The sequence below is a fragment of the Choloepus didactylus genome, chromosome 5 (assembly GCF_015220235.1).
Source record: "Choloepus didactylus isolate mChoDid1 chromosome 5, mChoDid1.pri, whole genome shotgun sequence".
NCBI lineage: Eukaryota > Metazoa > Chordata > Mammalia > Pilosa > Megalonychidae > Choloepus > Choloepus didactylus.
This window is the reverse complement of record NC_051311.1, coordinates 71,548,071-71,562,023: the sequence shown is the minus strand read 5'-3', so window position 1 is coordinate 71,562,023 and position 13,953 is coordinate 71,548,071. Positions and strand designations below refer to the sequence as shown.

General features: G+C 37.7%; 1 long non-coding RNA gene and 1 pseudogene across 1 annotated transcript in view; one reads left to right on the top strand and one right to left on the bottom strand.

Annotated features, from left to right (window-relative positions):
• Positions 1–3,812, top strand: part of LOC119535577 — a 45,234-nt gene extending 41,422 nt beyond the window's left edge. Inside the window, exon 3 of the long non-coding RNA XR_005217208.1 lies at positions 3,643–3,812. This is a non-coding gene — a long non-coding RNA (uncharacterized LOC119535577). The remainder of the gene's footprint in view (positions 1–3,642) is intronic.
• Positions 3,813–10,723: 6,911 nt separating this feature from the next.
• On the bottom strand, positions 10,724–13,732 carry LOC119535340 (annotated as a pseudogene).
• Positions 13,733–13,953: the final 221 nt, after the last annotated feature.

Here is a 13,953-nt window from a genome sequence, read left to right as displayed (position 1 = left end):
CAGTTGCTCTTGGGACATTTGTCCCCTCTTAGCTTCTCCAGAGCAAAAGTCTGCTTTCAAAGGCCATCTCCAAAATGTCTCTGTAAACTGCAGTTCCTCTCTCAACTCCTGTGCATTCTTCAAAGTGTCCCTCTTGGCTGTGGCAAGCTCACTCCTTCTGTCTGAGCTTATATAGTGCTCCAGTAAAGTAATCAAGGCCCATGATGAATGGGTAGGGCCATACCTCCATGGAAATTATCCATTCAGAGTCATCACCCACAGTTTGGTGGGGCATATTTCCGTGGAAACAACCTAATCCAAATGTTCCAACTTAATCCCCACTAATATGTCTACCCCCACAAGATTGCATCAATGATAATGGCGTTTTGTGGGGCACAATACATTCAAACTGGCACAATGCCTAAATAAAATATACTTAGAGAAAAAAGGATGACATTGTCCATATCCCATCATTAAATTACGTACTGTTTAAGTCAGCAAATATTAACTAAGTAGCTTCTACTGAAACATGCAACAACTCCACCAGGGAATTATGCTGAATGAAAAAAGCCAATCCCAAAACATTGCATCTGGTATGATTCCATTGATATAGCATTTTTGAAATTACAAAATTTTAGAAATGGTTATGACTGTAAAAGGGCAACACAAAGTCTCCTTGTGGTTTTGGAACTGTTCAATATCTTGACAATGGTGGTGGATACACGACCTACACAGGTGATAAAATTGAATAGAACATAATGGACACGTGCACGCATACATAGAAGCACACACATGAGAACAAGTAAAACTAGGGAAACAACAAAATCTGTAGATTGTAACAATGTCAATATCCTGGTTATGATATTATACTATAGTTTTGCAAAATTAGAAGAAACTGGGCAAAATGTACAATGTATCTCTCTGTATTATTTCCCAAACTACAAGCAAATCTACAATTATCTTAATAAAATTTTCAATTAAAAATACTGGGAGAATATGTTAGGAATGAAGAAGGAGCAAAGTGAAGGAAATAATTGAAATGTCATTTCTAAGGTTGGTGACATACAATAGATTTAAGAATAGGCAACTAGTGGGATCTATGGTGGAAAAGGACACTGAGAGCAATATTTTTAACAGGAATTACTGAAACCCTTTTAGTATAAAAATCTAACAATGATACTGGTTGCTTAAAAATTCCTAAACAGTCCTCTAAAATTGTATATCTTGAAGAAGAGTCCACTGAGGTGTGTATACTGGAATGTGGTAAAGTCAGAGACCACTTCAGAAGTTACTGTATTAATACCAATTTGATTTTTAAAAAGGCTACATTTTGGAGGTGCCAGAATAAAAGGAAATAATTTTAATGGGAGCTATTACAAAGAAATTGGCAAGGTTGGGATTGGGCTTGAGTCATTATGGAATTTAGAACAGTTGAAATCAATGAGAACCCCAATTTTAAAACTATATGGCTATCTAAAATAAAGAATTCATGAGGAAAGCTGAATGTGCAGAAAGATGGTAGATTCAGTTTAAGTATGTTGAATGCGATGGGCAGAAATTTCTCAGGCTCTAAGCAGAGATGCAGAAAAGTAACCTATTTTTTCTATTACCGAATTTAATTTCTATCTCAAACTATTGGCAAAAGATTCTTAGTCCACTAACTGTAGACTCTGTCAACTGTCAGCTCAAGGTTTTCTCAGTCAATTCAGGGTTGCCCCTCCTCCTTTGCTGTCCTGGATTTTACCTAAATTCTCAGCATTGAGGAAGTAGTAGGAGGGATAATTGATTCTTACTTATCAATTATCCATCCTAGTTTCTGCTGTTGCTAAGTTGTTCTTCCTGATCTTTCTACCAAGGAAGTACAAAACACTTTCAGATGTCCTTCCACTCTCCTGCACCTGCAGAGTCTGCTTATTTTATTTGGGGCCTTTCCTGTCTATACCATGTGTTTTAGTTTCCTGGTAGATGAAAAAAATATCATGAAATGGGTTGGCTTAACAACAAGAATTTATTGGCTCATGGTTTCAGAGTCTAGAAGGCTTCCTTCCTTCTGGGGTCTGTCTCTTCTGATTGGCTGGCAATCATTGGGGTTCCTTGGCTCTTCCGTCACATGGCCATGCACATGGCAGCATCTTTGCCTTTCTCTTCTGGGTTCCATTGACTTCCAGCTTTTGGCTCCTACTTGTGGCTTCTCTCTGTGTGTCCAATTTCCTTTGGTTATAAGGACTGCAGCCATATTAAAGTAAGGCTTCACCCTTATTCAGTTTGGGCACACTTTAACTAATAACATCTACAAAGGTCCTATTTACAGATGGGCTCATGCCCACATGACCAGGGATTGAGACCCAAACATGCCTTTTGTGAGAAACATGATTCAAACACCCAAACCATGTGTATGCTTTTGCTGCTATACCCTACCTTCTGGGGGAGACCTCTGGGATCTTGCTGCTGCCCTGGGCCTCACCTAGGAAAACACACGTAACTTTTATATTGAACAAGCACAAATCAAGAAATACAATATATAATTTCAGGTAATAAAAGCTTCTCTAGTTAGTAAATAATGTCTCCAGGCCAGTGCAATTATCAAAATTTTAATCCCTATTCAAAACTGACATCAATGTTCTCAGCTTGGATCTATGCTTTTCTACCCCCTTTCCCAACTACCTCACTGTAATGCCTGACTACTCCAGGGTCAGAGTAAGTGGAAGAGAAAGAGAAAAAAAGGGGCAGAGAAGTGTTTATGTGTTTAATACTATTGCAAACCGGCAGGACTCTTGGGACTGAAATCTCATTTTTTGTACATGGGGCTTGAGGGAGGGGCTTTCATGGCTCCTTCAGAGCCCCCCCCGCTCCCAACTCATCTCTAGGGAATCTCTCATCTGGAGTTGTCTTGAAGAGGAACCGTCTATCTTTATTTTAGTTGGTTTCTTTTTTCTCCTCTGTCCTACATATCCAATGACACCTCACACTTCTCTCTAACTGTTCAGTAGACTCTGTGAGAGTGTACTGGGACAAGGGCTTAAGATCACCCTGAGCAAACTTCTCCTTGCATTTCCTCAGTGTGTGAATGAGAAAAGCATCAGCGTTTTTTGTTTGTTTTCTTTTTTTTTAATGTTTTTAATCTGCAACCAACTCTGGGAGGCTGCTTGTCCTAACACAAAACTATGTTGTTGTTTTTGTTGTTTGCCACAGAGCAGCCAGTCAATCATAATTTTTGATCCTTTGTATTTCTCAGGACAAGAGTGGGGCTTAGTCACCTACCACTGTCTTCCAAACAGAGGACACATGTCAAGGTCTTTGAAAGAACTCCTTAAAGTCCCAATCTCCTGATATGAAGAAAAGGATGTATCCTCATCTCTCCCAACTTGGAGTGGGGGAAGATTCATAAAACAATAGCATCTCTCTCAACATTGAGATCCCTCAAATTTTTGTAAAACACTGATAAGGGTGAGGAGTTAAGAGTTGTTACAAGTGTTGGCATTCCTCCCTTGTAATTCTTGCATTATAACCTTGCACTTCCCCTTGAAATACAGCATCTGTTGAATTAGTGTCTCAGCTGACACTGAGACATTTTAATATCCTGTTGCATAAGGCAAAGGTTCTCTCTGATGTAGACTGCTCTAACTTATTGCAGATTCTATTGTTCACACTTTTCTGTTACAGGTGGAAATTCCAACCACTCTCTAAAATTATTGACAATGTCTGAGCAATGAAAGATGGAAAGGAAGGGGTGAAATAGAATATACCAACTGGCTAAGCTGAGAGTGGCACTGACTTCAGGCAGAACCTCTCAGCATTACAGATGCCGTCAGCACACTAGAAATCGATCAGACATTAGACAGCAATAAAAGGTAAGACACAGCCCCTATTGATCTTTTTGGGACATTTGTTGAACATGGACCCATCTCCATTTCCCCTCTGAAGCATTTCCCCTCTGTGGTGTGTGTAGTCAGTCTGAATAGAACAATACTTCCTATAAATAGCTTCTTTCCTGTAATTGATGCAATAATGCCATAATTGCCTTACACAGATAGCCATAATGTTATTTAAATATGATTTGTAAAATTGTATCTATTTAATACTTTGGATTAATTTTAAATCTTTGTATCACAGTGATAACATTTACAGAGGAAGGAACTGTGAAGGTCACTTAATTCAGGGTCCTCCAAAAGTTCTGTTACACTCCTAACTTGGTTCTTCAGCTTCTGCTTTGATGCTTTCCCTACAGAGAAACCATTATCTCCCTGGCTACTGAACAACCTCATGGATAAAGGGAATTCAGTCAACAAATGAGTGATTTGACTGGCTGACTTTGGGTTGCACTATTGCTCTGTAATTTACTTTTGTTTTGTATCTCCTGTAAGCATTTTGCTAATTCAAAGTTTATCTAGCATCTGCTGGACTCATTTTGTATATTGTTAAGAATGATGTTCTTTGTGCTAGGCATCCACAAAGAAACTCTGACTAGGACTTCTACATTCATATATATCTACAGTTGCAAGGTATTCAATAACAGTGTCCCTCTTGGTACACTAATTCCAATAGAAGCTTTCCATGTAAATGGAGATCACTTAAACATGGATAGCTGATTCCTTGAGGGGCCACCTTCAATATTTGTACACATTCCAATATCCCAGTTTTGACCAACACTAAAATTTCAAAATTTGCAACAAGAAAATCTGTTCTTGTGTCTGCCTTAGATATTTCTTAGGGCAAGAAATATATTTTTCTATTGATCTGAATATAAGCCAAACTCTGAGATGGCTTCTAGATCACATAGAGAGATCCGAAGAGAGTGACCACTGAAGGAAGGAATGCCTTCCTGATTATTCTCCTTTAATCAAGTCCCAACTGACCATATCATCATTTTCTCAAATAGGTTCATAGAACCTAATTATTATATGTAATAAGTATCTGATGAAAAAATAATTTTCTGGTCAATGATTTTGAGAAAAAGTTGCATACTATATCTTCATAGAGTCATAATGTCCACTAGCTTATTAAAGGCATTTAGAAGTCCTGTAGCAAAGAAACCTTTTTAATATAGCAGTTGACCGTGGAACCTCCCTTTTCACCAATAACTGAACAAAACATGACCCTTGGAATACTGTTTAGGAAACCTAGACTGTATCTTTTTCTAATATAAATTGTGATGACTAAACAGAATGCTTCAGGTATAATTTATCAGCAAAAAGAAGAGTGGATTATTTAAAACACCCTTCTTTTAATGTAGCAGTATAATATATTCACTTTATTAATGCTACTGTTGACTTGCACAAAGTTTACAAGCTAATACAACTCCTAAGGGTTTTTTCCCCACAAATTTTGCTCTGTGGTTCTTGTTCAATATTTGCAAAAATATAAGCAGAAAAGTGACAGTTGTTCCTGCTAAATTCCATTCTATTTATTCAGCCATAGACATAGGTGTTAAACCAAAGATGAAAAGTGTATTTGTTGTATGGTAATTTAATTATATTACAAAAACTTTTTCAATTTAATTTTTGTAGATGTATAATATTTATTTTTAAAAGTGCCATAAACAATATTAAAACATTTAAAGATTAAACATTTAAAGATTTTTTATCATTAAAAAAGAAGACATGCCCCAGAAAATTACCATAGTTAAGAATTTTATACTTGGTAATCACTCTGAAAGAAAAAAAGAAAAAAAGACCTTTCCAGGTCAGTCCAATCAGCTTCTGCCTTCTAGGATTTAGCATCTGAGGTTCTGACCAATATGTGTACAAGCTGGTATCAGTCAGGTAACCCTGGCTCATATGCACCCAAAAGAATTCTAAATTTTTTTATGAATAATTATGCCTCTGAGTTCCCACTTTGACTGTGGGTTAAATGTTGCAGTGGTTGGGCACCAGGGCCTGTGGAAAGTCTAACTTTTGAAGGGCATCTGTCTAGTTTCCTTTTCTTTCTCATCTTCTAAGTAAAAGGGTAAATGAGAAAAAGAGTTAGTAAATTTAGAGTAATTAGCAAAAGAGCATAAAGAGAAGGGGCTGTAGATAAGTCGGAGTCAAGTCAGTTTGTCTACAGACCTCATTGATTGTCTGGTTTCTTATTTCTTAAGGTTTTTTGTTTTTTTTTTTTAATTGGCTATTGTAAAGGGTCCTTTACTGAGGCTATTTTGTAATCACTAATTTCTTTTGATGCCTCTAAATACCAATCAAAATATGCATCCCATTGCTTTTGAGAGATGCAGGATCCCTTATTTTCCAAATGTCCCCTGAGGAAAACTACTTTATATAAACAAAAACTACTCCATTATGGACACTGCAATTTTAAAGTATCTTTAGTAAAGGCTGGCCATTTTTGTAACAATAGACAAGTTCAGAGTCCATAGTTTTTATACATGTATCCAATTTGCATCCCAGCCAGCAGAGCTCCAGATTCCGAATTTTTCAACAAAGAAGAACCTGTGTTACTGATTGGAGATTTCAAGTCTTTAGGATCTGCTCTCCAGTCCTGTTTTATCCAGACTCTAACCAGACCATTAATCTGATCTCCAGACTTGGGCCCTGTTGAAACGAAGTTAGAGCTCAACACAGTTTATGGAACTTGGACCTGAGAGGAACTTGCCTGTCAGCCTCTGGGCAACATGAGAGAGCAAAGTGCACAAAGGGGTCAGCGGGTACCTTTCACCAAGTCTCCTCACCGCCTCCAGAGGCCATCAGGGGTCTCCTTCAGATCCCATTTCTGACACCAAAACATATAAAATAATTAGACAGGATATCATTTATGAGAATTTATTTGAGCAGTTTACAATTTATGACCTGGGCAGCATCCAAACCACACGTGGAAAGGACCTCCACTGAGTGGGTGGAAAAGGGAGATTATCTAGGGCAAACACCAAAGCAAATGAGGAAATGTTCTGATGGGCTGATGTTAAGATTCCATTTCACATAACGGTGGGGAAGGGTCTTACAAAGTGGGGTGCAAATCTACATTGATCATGGTATGCTTTTTCACTGGTATGTATGCAAATATACATTGATTATGGTATGCTTTTTCACTGGTATGTATGCAAATATACATAGTTATGGTATGCTTTTTCATTCTGTTAAGCTTTCTCTATAGGACCAAAACTTGTTTATCAACAGGTGTTTCTTATCTGCAATTCTTATCTGCATTTCATTGTTGCATTTTCTCAGAAAGCCCCTGCAAATCAATTGTTTTTATCTTCTGGAAAAGCCTTTCTTTGAAAGAGTTCATCCCAGTGATGTCTAATGCAGGCAGCCATTTAAGTTTACTTAACAAGTCAATGAAAGATAAAAATCAGACTCCCAGACAAAATTTGAGGGGATAGCAGAAATGGAAATGATACTGGTTTAATGATAAACTCTTTAATTTTCAGAAAGTTACCAAACAGAAAACTCCAATTAAACCTAAATGCTATCTAAGAGCCTCACATTGTTAAAACTAAGACAGAACTGACATTTCTCATTTGGAAAGTGACATGGGAGCTAGGATATAAAACCAGAAAGTGAAAAGACATTTGAATGGGCTTTTAAAAACTCAAGAAAAATTATTCATAATAATTACATTTGTTTTTGCTACATATTGTTGTTGTAAGTAAAAGGATTTAGTTAGAAGGAATTCCTTACATTTAAATATATTAAATATTGTGCATTTATATAGAACATTCAGATAAATTTGAGAAAATATTAGCAAAATATTTCCATATCAAGAGCACTTTGAAAACTCTCTGAATTTACATAACTTTGCTTGCTTTTCAGTGAAGAAATTATGTTTCATTGCTAGCTACCAGAAAGTTAAAAGTCCTAAAAATTCTCAAATTATCTTTAATGGTAAAAGAAATACTGTTGATTCATTAGTACTAGTGCAACTTCTTTAAGCTTTTAATGAGGGTAAGTTTACAAACATATTTTACATAAACTAAATGAAGCTTTTAAAAAAGGTTAATTTGATAGGCTCTATTTTAATATTTTCTAGCTAGCTGTCTATATTTTTAAAATATGAACATTTTATGGTATATAGAATCAAGTTATTTTGCACCCACAACTATTTAAAGGTACACCCTTTTGGTATCAAGTTGAGCTTGGTTTCTAGGTGAACTTCTTATTTCAAAACATTATGCTCTAAGTCCCCAAAATAAAAATGTTTTACACAAAATAAAAATACAGAATTAAAGAAGAATGGGTTTAATGTACACAGCAAAAATATAGAAGGCATCTATTTCCTTTTTCTGCACTAGACAAAATAATGCTCTCATTAACACAAACATATTTTCAGTCTGTGTAGATGAGTGATATTTAAAAAAAGAACTGCTTAGTAGGAATATGAGCAAAATTATTTTGTCAGAGAATAGTGAAATGAAAGAGTTTATGGCAAAATAGAAAATGGGGGAATTATGAGATTTAAGGAAATTCTCTTTTCAAGTCATATGTATCTGATATGGAAAAGATTATGGTAAATAGAAGAAGAGGGGATTGTAAAGCTTGGAGCAGGGAGTAGCAGTTATTGTCCAAAGGTTAACTATAAATATCAGCAACCAGTATGCAGAGATAAAATACAAGTTACACATAAGCCATTCATTCACATCTGGATGTGCAGGAAGTAAGGGAAATTTCTTCATCATGACGAATGTCTTTAAATATTAGAAAAATACATTCAACTGATTGAGGGAAAAAAAAAAAAACCCTACTCAGTTTCTGTGCTGCATTTATCTGAGACTTCATGTCTGTAGAATAGGCTATATGGGAAACAAAGGGGTATGTGTATTATGTGGTATGGGATGCAGAGTAATAACCTATGAAGGAGCTATTTTGTAACTATTATTCTCTCCTTAGAGTGATCAAAAATGAAGAGAGAGAAAATTATTTTGAGGGACTTTCTGGAATATTAAAGCAACATTTCAAGTTTTCATGCTACTCTGGGAAACCAAATTCTTTGCAATAACTCCCTAACAGGAATGCTATCCTTAGGAATGTGTCAGTCTCCAAAAGCACTTCTCAAAGTTTATCAAAATTCTTATTGCATTCTTAAGCTTGCTCTTTGCTGTGGATGGATTGTTGCTTGATGGACTAGATGAGGGCAAATGAAATATGTTTTAGGTTGTTCTCAAGCCTGGCTGCATATGAGAGTACCTGGGGAGCTTTTTGAATTGGCTTGGCATTGCGAGTTTTATAAAACACCCTAGGTGACTTTATTCTGTAGCCAGGGTTGGGAACCACCGAATCAAATGATTTCTAAAGACCCTATGAAGACAGATGGGAGAGGAAGAGGGAGAAGGAGAGTTGCCTGTTAAGCTAAATGAATCTAATGGAATTAATGTAAGGGAGATCACTTTGAGTGCAGAGAACAAAATATTGGGGATCAACAAAAGAAGAAATTTCTTTTTTCTGTTTTTTTTACTTTTTTTTTTTTTTTGGTAGGGATGGGTTCTTTATTTCAAAAAGAAGTTTCTCAAAAAAAAAAAAAAAAGAAAAAGAAAAAGAAAAAAAAAGAAGTTTGTCAATTTTCAATACCAAAACAATTGCCTTATTGATTTCTTTTTCTCTCAATCAGCCCCCAAAAGAGACCAAACTGAAGAAGGGTACATTTTAAGTCAATAAGCTGCAGGATGCACACCTAACAGACCTCACAGAAACCTCACCAAAAAGGGGTAAGTGGGTGGGGAAAGGAACTGTAAAAGATCAGCACACTGCCAGCCCAGACTATAGAGAGCACTCACAGCCAGATGGGGTGACCAGTGCTCCCCAACCCCAAAGAAGCAAAGTTTCAAAATAATATAAAATTTTTAAAAAGTTTTGTACATAAGCTATTCAAGATTTCTCCAGCATGGACTCATACAAAGCATGAAATGGAATTTTTAGAGACAGCAGTTTCAGACCCAGAAAAGGGCAATGAAATATTTCATATGGCTAAATCAATGGCAAAAACATAATTTTCTTTTCTTTCCTTTTTTTAAAAGGAGACAGGAGAGTACATCAGTGGTCACCCCAACATAAGGGGCACATGATCCATTCTGAAGCAGCGGGAAGGGGGTAGAGAAAGACCAGGCAAAGATTTGGTCTCAGACAGAGGTATCACCATTTTAATTTGGTCACTTCTGATGAGAAAAAAAATAATAATAATAATAAACTTGTACACCTTAAACCTGAAAATCTGAACAGTACTTTTTTTGTTGTTGAGGGGGAAGAAGGGCTAACTCCCAAAATCACCTTTCTGGTTTGACTGGTCTTTGTATACAGCAATGAGGTTTGCCACAATGAAGTCTTTCCCTGGGCTATATTCTGCTCTCAATGAGGCAGGCCCATACCCCTTTCCCTCCTCTAAGGAAAGGGCAATACTTATTACATTGAAAAGTTACCTTCCAAAAGTGAGAAGGGAGTTAGATTGGTTCTTCAGAGCTGTGCAAGTATTTGGTATGTTCTACAAATTGTTGCTACAACAAGAACAAATAAGAGGGGTAATTACAAAATGAGTATACATCACAACATGCTTTTAAAGACACTTACATTGTGCTCATGTTCTCTTAAATGTTGTTCCCAAAGTTGCTCAGCCCCTAGCCCAGCTGCAGTCTCTGGGAGAGGCAGAGAAAATTTGGTGAAAAAGACACAGGGCCAGGGGTGGGTGGATGGGATATGGTGAAAGGAGAAAGCAGCCTTCTGTTAAAGACCAGCCCTCTGTTTAAAAGTGAGCTGCCAGCAGACCGACCTCAGGTGGAGTTGGGGTCAAAGGGAGGAGCAGTGGCAGGCAGGACTGGGGTGCTCTACATCTTATTCAGGTCGAGCATTCTTTGTGTATAGGGTGCTCCCCTTTGATGCATTTCAGTTTATCTTCCAACTCATCAATTCTCTTTTCCAGCTTGGCTATCTGTCTCTCAGCAAAATCAGCACAGGTTTCTGCCTCCTTGATTTTGTCAGTAAGAATCTTTATCTTCTCATCATATTTGTCTTCTTTTTGGAGTACTTTTCTTCAGCAGCACTCAGAAACTTCAGGTTCTGGACCATCAGTCTGATCTGCTCATCCATCTCTCAGCAAAGGGACTCTGCAAGCTCAGCTCCTTCCTCAGTGTGTTCCAAGTTCCCTTCAGTAATCACCAACTTAGCCACCTCCTTGTACTTCTGTCTTTTCTGCAGTGTGCTTAGTTTCTTTGAGTTGGATTTCTGGGAGTTTCATATTTTCTTCATCTTCTGAAGTCCGGTTTTCAATAACCTTCGTACCTCTCTCGCTCTCATCAGCAGCTATTTCTGCTTCCTCCTGCTTTTGCAGGGCAGTGGCCAGGCTCTCCTGAGTGTGGTCCAGCTCCTTGTCAACCAGCTGGATCCCTTGGTTCAAGGAGGCCACCTCAGTCTCAGCCTGTTCCTGGCTCACTGTTCCTCCACTTCGCGCTGGAGGTGCTCTACTCTCTTTCAGTCTCATCCCCCTACTGCTGTAGAACCTGGATCTTGCATTTAACTGCAGCAATGGTGGTGATCCCGGTTCTGGTGCCCACCCAACAACTGCTCAGGCTCGGGTTCCTGCCTCCTCCTCAGGGCTTTGCAGCCACTTCCCCAGAAACTTCTTTTTTTCCAGGACTGCCCGCCTGTGTTCTCCCTCTCTACATTCTAAACTGCCTGTCAACCCTTCTGTGCTGGGGTGGCGTAGAAACAAGAGAGAGCAACTGCTGCAGTGGAGATACGGGGTCCCCTTGCAGTGGTGTGGGGTAGGCAACATTAATCGCAGGTTTCCATTTCTTGGTTCCACGGTTTTAGCATTATACTTTTGTGAATGTCCTAAGTATTCAATGGCATCCCCTGTTTGGGGGGATTAATGGTTTTGTTCCCTGTGAGAATCAGAGCTGTGCCTGCAGTGAATGGTTTAGTATCTAGTAGCACTTGGGTTACTGTCCCCATTAATCATTTACTGAGTGTCTAACATGAGATTATTTTAGGCTAGAGGAGAGATTTCTGGAGCAGAGTTTTGGCACCATGCCAGAATTACAGAAACAGAAATTCCAAAGTAGGTGCCTAGGAATTTGTATTTTTTTTTTTAAATCACCCCCGTATTCTAAATTTGGAGTGGGGAAGGTCCTTCTAACAACATAAAAAATTCAGAAACTACAAAAGTAAGACAAATATACTCAAATTTCTATTCATCTAAAGATAAAAAGTTTCTGCCCATAAGCAAAGTCAAAAGACAATGACAAAATGGGAAAAAAAATCAATAAAGAGCAAAAATCCGATGATAAAGTGAGCCAAAGATACGAATAGGCAGTTTACAGAGAAGGATGTAATAAATGATTCTTAAATATGTGAAATATGTTAAATTTCACTCATAATGAGATCATTGTACATTAAAAATACGCTGAAATAACATTTATCTAAAGGTCAAAAGATTCCAAATCTGATAAAGCCCTGTGTTGGCTAGACTGAAGGGAATTTCTATCTCTCATACTTTGTTGGTGGGAGTATAAATTGGTGCAACTTCTATGGAGGATAAAATGGCAATATCAGTTAATATTAAAAAAAAACACAACATGTATTGTTTGACAAAACATATCTGACCAAGACTGCTTTTTTCTTGCGTGAACTGCAGGTCTGATCTCTCCCATGACCCTACCCACTCCCACTCCCTGCCCTCATTTCCTTAAAACTAATCTTACAGCTGTAGTTCTGCAGAGAAAAACAACTTGAATTGCAGAAGAAAAAATGAACAACTTCGGACACAACCTATTTCAAGTATCCAGCTTCCCCCATCCACCCATGCCAGAGACCTGTCTTTCCCCTCTTTTTGTCAGATGGCTCTGCTAAAACTTTTCCACTGCCTTTGCCCTGCCTATAAAACATAACCCACCAACCTCCTGCCTTCCTGAGTGAGATCAGACCCACTCTGGGTTCTCCCTGTCCTATCACATAGCCTGAATAAAATCAGTCCTTGCCAATTCATATTTGAATTTCATGAGCATATGTCTGGGTATGGAATTTTCCTCATCTCTCCTGTTACTCTTCAAGACCTTTTAATCTTAAGTCATCTATCCTTATTTAATTCAAGAAATTTATCTTAATAATTTCTTCAAATATGTCTTCCATGGCTTATTCTTTTCCTCTTTTCTGTAGCTCCTATTATTCCAATTTTGGCGCTTCTCCTGTTCTCCATATCTTCTAATTTTTAAAGTATTTACTATATTTTTAATCATTTGTGCTGAATTCAGGAGAGAACTTTTCATTCTGACCTTATAGCTTATTGGTTTATTCTTCAGCTATATTCATCTGACTATTCCTCCTCTTGTCTTCTTATTTTAACTATTATATATTTCATATATCCTATTATCACTTGAATATCTTTTAAAATTTCTTGTTTGGTTTCATATTACCAATACTTCTTTTATCTGTTCAATGATATTTATTATGCTCATTTTAAATTCTTGCACTTTCTACTTCAATAATTTAGTTTCATGGGGAATATATTGTTCAGTTCACTTTTCTTTTGAAGCAGTTGCTCTGCAAGGTTGTCCTGTGATTTCCTCGGAGTAGCTACTCTGACTGAAATGTACACTGGGGGTAGGACTCAAGGCCAGGGTCTGCACTGTGACCTCCGGCACATGCTGGGAGAGGGGAGGTGATGAATACTGTATTAGTTACGGTTCTCTAGGGAAAAAGAATCAATGAGAGGTGTCTCTGACTATCAAATTTGTAAAAGTGACTCTTGCAACTGTGGGTATGCACGAGTCCAAATTCTGTAGAGCAGTAAGGTCAGAACTTAAAAGCCCTTATCAAACCAATCTTACCATTGCCATGTCTACATCCCTACCCCCAATCTAAACACCCTGGTTTCCCCAAAAGTTTTGGTTAGCTCTTCAGCTCCATGTTTCCTTCTTTCTTCTGCTTTGTTTATGACTGTCATTCCATCGCAGTTGATTTAGGGGAAAGGAGCTAGCAGCTCAAACTAGTTCATTACCTAGTTGATATCCCAAATGATTCTCAAGTAACTAAAGTTCAAGAAACACTGTTCTAAAGT